Source organism: Ailuropoda melanoleuca, chromosome 5 (assembly GCF_002007445.2).
Source record: "Ailuropoda melanoleuca isolate Jingjing chromosome 5, ASM200744v2, whole genome shotgun sequence".
NCBI lineage: Eukaryota > Metazoa > Chordata > Mammalia > Carnivora > Ursidae > Ailuropoda > Ailuropoda melanoleuca.
In genome coordinates, this window is record NC_048222.1 from 128,841,744 (window position 1) to 128,848,870 (window position 7,127).

General features: G+C 38.2%; 1 pseudogene; it reads right to left on the reverse strand.

Annotated features, from left to right (window-relative positions):
- Positions 1–3,741: 3,741 nt before the first annotated feature.
- LOC100483276 lies at positions 3,742–4,496 on the reverse strand (annotated as a pseudogene).
- Between the last annotated feature and the right edge of the window lie 2,631 nt (positions 4,497–7,127).

Below are 7,127 nucleotides of genomic sequence, written 5' to 3' on the forward strand. Positions count from 1 at the left end.
ACTTGTCTGGGTCCCCTGCTCTCTTCCTGGAACTGGGCTTTGGACTTTGAAAAGAGAGGTGAACTCACAGCTTAGCTCTGCCAGTTCTGCGAATTCTAGAATTATTAGATAACTTTTACTTCAGCTTGGAAAAATATGCCAGTGTATACAAATGTGATATCCCTGAGGGCAAAGTGCTTGATATTTATATTTTAATAGCTTTTTTCATATAATAAAAGTAATTAAGGCTCATTGCAAAAAAAAATTAAAGAGCTACAGAGAAGTATAAAAAAGAAATGGAAGATTGGTCCATGTTTCTCACCTTGGATGATCTTTCTTAATTTCTTAGTATGCATATAAGTATGTATACTTCTTTAAAAACAGAAATAGGATGAGCCCATATAGAGCATTCTGTTATTTTTACTTAATGATATATTGTGGATAGCTTTCCTAACATAGGAATAATCAACCGCACAGCAATCTACTGAAAGGCTATAGCGTAAATTACGCTATATGAAGGCTCATGTGAAACCATTATTATAAAAAATACTCCAATGAAAATCTATATATATATATCTTTGAGCTCCTTTCTCCGTTATTGCCTTTGCTTAAGTTCCCAAATGGGAAGTGTCTGGTAAAAGATAAACATTTTTCTTTTGATACATATTGCCAAACTCCTCTAGAAAGGTAGTGTTTCATCAACAGTATAGGAAAGTTACCCACACTTTCTTTAACACTGGATAGAGCCATTATTTTTAAACAGAGCAAAAAAAGAAAAGAATGACTTCTCATTTTAACTTACATATATATTTTTTTTCCTGAGTAATCCTCAAACTTTATTTAATGTAAATATAATGCACTTCGAAAGTCAAGATATTTACATATTTGGGTGCTTCCAAGTTGGGGGCATAAATATTTACAATTGTTAGATCTTCTTATTGGATAGACCCCTTTATTATGATATAGTGCTCTTCTTCATCTCTTGTTACAGTCTTTGGTTTAAAATCGAGTTGGTCTGGTGTAAGTATGGCTACTCTGGCTTTCTTTTGATGTCTATTTGCATGATAAATGTTTCTCCCTCTCCTCACTTTCAATCTGCAGGTGTCTTTAGGTCTAAAATGAGTCTCTTGTAGGCAGCATATACATGGGTCTTGTTTTTTCATCCATTCTGATAGCCTATGTCTTTTGAATGGAGCATTTAGTCCGTTTACATACAGAGTAATTAGCAATAGATATATATTTAGTGCCATGTTACTACTTGTTTTGTCATTGTTTCTGGATATTTTCTCTGTTCCTTTCCTGTCTGTGGCTTTTGGTCTTTCCTTCCCACTCAAAGGGTCCCCTTTAATTTTTCTTGCAGGGCTGATTTGGTAGCCATGAAATCCTTTAGTTTTCGTTTATCTGGGAAACTATTTATCTCTCCTTCTATGCTGAATGACAGCCTTGCTGGTTAGTGTATTCCTGGCTGATTTTCCCCATTCAGTGTGTTGAATATATGATGCCACTCCCTTCTTTTTTTTTTTTTTTAATGAAATTGCTGGGTCATATGGTAATTCGATGTTTAATGTTTTTAGAAACTGCCGTACTGTTTTCCACAGTAGCTGTATTATTATATCCCCACCAACAATGTATGAAGGTTCCAATTTCTCTATATCCTTGCCAGCACTTGTTATTTTCCATTGTTTTTATTATGGCCATTATACTGGGTATGTCAGATACTGTTTTGTTGCCTATTTCTTGAAGTCAGAACTAAGGATTTCTGAAGATTTTAGGGAAGTGATGGAATTGTTTGAGCTCCCAATTGGTTGAGATACAATAGGCTTGACTGACTCAGTCTATTTCTTCATTCTAGCAGGAATTATCCTAAAATTCCCAGGTATCTTTAGGCTGATAAAACTTCAATATGACATAATGTTGTTCATTTTCAGAATCTGTTTTCATCAGGGCAGGATCCTAACTCCTACAGGACAAGTGAGAGTTAAATATATTTTTTTTATTATTATATTATGTTAGTCACCATACAGTACATCCCCGGATTCCGATGCAAAGTTCGATGCTTCAAGTTGCGTATAACACCCAGTGCACCATGCAATACGTGCCCTCCTTACTACCCATCACCAGTCTATCCCATTCCCCCACCCCCCTCCCCTCTGAAGTCTTCAGTTTGTTTCTCATAGTCCATAGTCTCTCATGTTTCATTCCCCCTTCTGATTACCCCCCCTTTCTTTATCCCTTTCTTCCCCTACCGATCATCCTAGTTCTTATGTTCCATAGATGGGAGAAATCATATGATAATTGTCTTTCTCTGCTTGACTTATTTCACTTAGCATTATCTCCTCCAGTGCCGTCCATGTTGCAGCAAATGTTGAGAATTTGTTCTTTCTGATAGCTGAGTAATATTCCATTGTATATATGGACCACAGCTTCTTAATCCAGTCATCTGTTGAAAGGCATCTCGGATGCCACTCCCTTCTGGCTTGTCAAGTTTCTGTGGAGAGATATGCTGTTAGTCTTAGAGGTCTTCCCTTATAAGTTAGGGATTTCTTTTGCCTTGCTGCTTTTAGGATTTTTTCTTTATCAGTATATTTTGCAAATTTAGTTATACTACGTCTTGGTGTTGGCCTGCTTTTGTTGATTTTGATGGGAGTTCTCTGTACCTCCTGGATTTGGATGTCTGTTTCCTTCCCCAGATTAGGGAAGTTTTCCACCATAATTTTCTCAAATAAACCTTCTACCCCCTTTTCTCTCTCTTCTTTTTCTGGGACATATAAAGATGTTCATCAGGGAAATACAAATCAAAACTACAATGAAATAGCACCTCACAGCAGTCAGAATGGCTAAAATTAACAATACAGGAAACAACAGATGTTGGCGAGGATGTGGAGAAAGGGGAACACTCTTACATTGTCAGTGGGAATGAAAATTGGTGCAGCCACTCTGGAAGAGAGTATGGATGTTCCTCAAAAAGTTAAAAATAGAATTACCCTATGATCCAGCAAATGCACTACTAGGTATTTACCCAAAGGATACAAAGATAGTGATTTGTAGGAATACACGCACCCCAATGTTTATAGCAGCATTATCAATCATAGCCAAATTACAGAAAAAGCCCAGATATCCACTGACTGATGAATGGGTTAAGAAGATGTGGTGTGTGTGTGTGTGTATATATATATATATATATATATATATATATATATAATGGAATATTACTCAGCCATAAAAAAGAATGAAAGCTTGCCATCTGCATTGACATGCAGCTAGAAAGTATTATGCTAAGTGAAATAAATCAGTCAGAGAAAGACAAATACCACATGATTTCACTCATATTTAAGAAACAAAACAGATGAACATAGCGGGCGAAAAAAAGACAGACAAACCAGAAGACAGCCTCTTAATTACAGAGAACAAACTGAGGGTTACTGGAGGGGAGGTGGGTGGGAGCATGGGTTAAATGGATGATGGGGATTAAGGAGGGCAGTTGTGATGAGCATTACTTAATTGTATGTAAGTGATGAATCACAAAATCCTACACCTGAAACTAATATTACACTGCATATTAACTAACTGGAATTTAAATAAAAACTTGAAAAAGATTTAAAAAATCAATCAATATTGTACAAGTTTTTAGAAATCATTTATTCATATGCTGCTCCTTGGTTAGACACCAAAGCTACCTAAAGACTTTAAGGGTAGGCTGAGGGGCATAAAAATGTAGATTTTTTCTCTCTCAGTAGCCTTGTACATTTATTTCTCACATTCTCACCACACATATTCAGGCATATAGAATTTGCCCCAGGACCTCCCCTTCTGGGTCAAGTCATACAGGCTCAGGACTTTCCATATCCCCAGGTTTGGCAGTGGCTACTTGCTCAAAAATCTAGAGGTTTCAGTTGTTCTATTCTCATTCCTCTTGATCTTTCCACATCTTCTCTAGAGTCTCATGCACACAGCTTTTGCTGAGAAGGACAATTTGTGGGCAACCTGGTCAAGGAAACGTTGTAACTCTTTGAATTCAGAATGCCCACCCATCTCTATAATGAGATGGCCAACCTTCATAGGAGTCACGTTGTAGCCAAAGGCACTTTTGCCTCCCCCATGTGCTGTCTCATACCCTTGCATGTGATGCACTTGAAAGGGGCTGGCACTCTCCATAAGGCAAACATGTTCTTGGGGTCCATAGAGTGGTTCATTGTCAGGCGCACCATTTCAAAACAGCCTCAATGGAGGTAACCACCACCAAGTGCCAAGATTGAAAAACTGCCTTCCGTGAACTCAGTAGCTTCAGTAGAAGGTCCATATATGTCAGTCAAGTTTTTAGATTCTCTTCTCACTTTTGGCACAAATGGTGCCCTTTCAACAAATCTAATCTTGGGCTTTTCAGGAATGGAAATATCTTCAAAAGTTGCCTCCTGGAGCAGCATCTGTAGCCCAGCAATGGTAGGTGGGGCTGCCCAAGAATCTGACAACGCTGCTCACAGGAGTGGTCCCCTGGCTCAAGTCAGCAGCTGCCACATGGTCACCTGTGTCTGGCAGCACCAGGCTCCCCATAGACACCCTTAACTTACATATTTTTAATTGCTAGTGAATCACATACATTTAAATGTTTATTGACCTTTTGGAATTTTCTTCTGTGAATTTGTAGTTCATGTCCTTATCATATTTTCTTATCAGTTTATAAGAGCATGTATTCATCTTTGCATATCTCATGCCTAGTATAGAACTTAGCACATAGTAGTTATTCAACAAATAACATATTTTTGTAACCAAAAATATTCCCACAGGACACAAGGCCAGGGGTTCTAAGTTTGAATCTCGATTGCCAAGAATTTACATCTTACTTCAGGAAAATCAAATTCTTGGAATCTGAAAATGCTGACCACATTCAGACCCCCAGTAGCCCTGACACTATACATCCTAAAAGTCTGAGACTTGAGATAGAATACCTCCTATATAAAAATTTTCTAAAGAATAGACCAAGAAGAAGAGTGGGGGCCATTTATGTGGTATCACTGAGAGGTACCACAAGGTTGGTCTGTAGCCAAACCTTGGTCTGCCAGAACCCCAACAGCCAACATCTCTAAAGCAGTCATCATACCTTAACAAGTCGTAGAGTAATCAAGACCAACTATGTTTTCTAGGGGATATTTTGGAAAATAAGCAGACATTTCCTAACAAAATCTCACTGGATTCATATTTTAAGAAGCCTTGGTCAACCCAGACCATGCAGAAAAATCCCTAAAGGAACATCTATCTATAATGCTTCCTTTTAATAAATATTAATTAATGTATATGATATATATAACATATGTAATTTATATTATATTTACTTTTTTTAAAGATTTTATTTATTTATTCGACAGAGATAGAGACAGCCAGCGAGGGAGGGAACACAAGCAGGGGGAGTGGGAGAGGAAGAAGCAGGCTCATAGCAGAGGAGCCCGATGTGGGGCTCGATGCCATAACGCCAGGATCACGCCCTGAGCCAAAGGCAGACGCCTAACTGCTGTGCCACCCAGGTGCCCCAATATATTATATTTACTTTTAATGTTTATAAGAACATACATTTGTATTTTCTCTCTTTTATTTTAATGATCAGGACATTTTTACAATATTAAAGAGTTTTCTAATAATAGAACCCAACCTTATAACATTGTGCCTTTAGGAAAGAGAGCCTCGTGTGTCTGTTGCACAGGACGTCATTGGGAATCATTTGAACCATCATTCAAGAGATAGGAGGCCCTCTAGGAAAAAAATCCCATGGGATTTTATTGTCTACTTTGATATACTGCCAAGTTTTCACGAGAATTATCACATTCATTCCTTACATTAACTTGTGAGAAAGACCAAAACGAAAACAAAACAAAAACAAACTATATATATAAATTCTATGGGACTATTAATCAGAAGATACATCATGTATTTATTAGTAACAGCTTTTTTGAGATATATATATAAAAAGAAACACTAACATATTAAATGTACACATTTAAAAATGTTTCCAGATTTCAGAAAGGCAAGAAAGATATGTTTCTGTTTGTCTGTCTGTTTGTTATTTTAGCATCAGGGAACCATGATGGCACTAACCGTCTTTTATATGAGGAAACAGAAGTGGAATTCCTTACTTAAAGAATCAAGATAGTGATGATCTTGGTTCAGTGCTTTTTGTATGACAGGTTTGCTGGAGCAAAGGGAGTAAGGAAAGAGTTTAAAGTATGATGTTAGGTCAGTCAGAGGGGAGGAGGCCCTGGCAGGAAAGGAAGCGGAGCTGAGAATTTGGGCCTTAAGCTAGTCAGACTCTGTCCAGGCTGTGGTTGTGCCTTTAGCCACCCTGTTTCTGACCATAGGGATTACTATTCGAAGCATTCCAAGCTGTAAGCACAATCTATCTGGCCTTTTTATTTTCTTTTATCATTCCATTCCAGCACTCTGCCTCACCTTCAGACACCAGTCATTTCCTCTATTCCTACCAGATATACCCACCAGAATGTTTGTATTCTTTTTTTTTTTTAAGATTTATTTTATTTATTTCAGAGAGAAAGAGAGAGAGAGAGAAAGTAAGAGAAAGAGAGGTAGGGAGAGGCAGAGAGAGAGGGAAAGAGACTCAAGCCAACTCTGCACAGAGTTCAAGCCTGATGTGGGGCTTGATCTCATGACCCTGAGATCAGGACCAGAGCAGAAACCAAGAGTCAGCTGCTCAATGGACTGCACCACCCAGGTGCCTCAGAATGCTTGTATTCTAAGAGAGATCGAAAGACTTTTGACTCAAAGAAATAAATTTCCAATGGTACAACTGAGGGGCTATGATAAATAGTAGAAAAGACATTTTTGGTTAGATGCTTACATTTATATGTGTATATGTGCCCTTAGAGTTATAACTAAAGACATATGAAATCTGACCTTGGTAGTTTCTTTAACAAATGTGTCAGCTTGTCCTTGGGTGGTGATTGGCTGGCTTGCTTAATGGCACTGCAGCAACGGCAAACGCTGAAATACTGTGTAACAATGTTTCTCTCACAAGGCTTTGCAATGCCCATTTTAGCTTTGGAATCTTGTAGCCATTGGCTGCAAGCCAAGACAGGTGATCCAGAGCACAGTGGCTTGAGACTTCAGGCTTGCTTCAGAGAGCTCTGCCTTCTCCTCCCTGG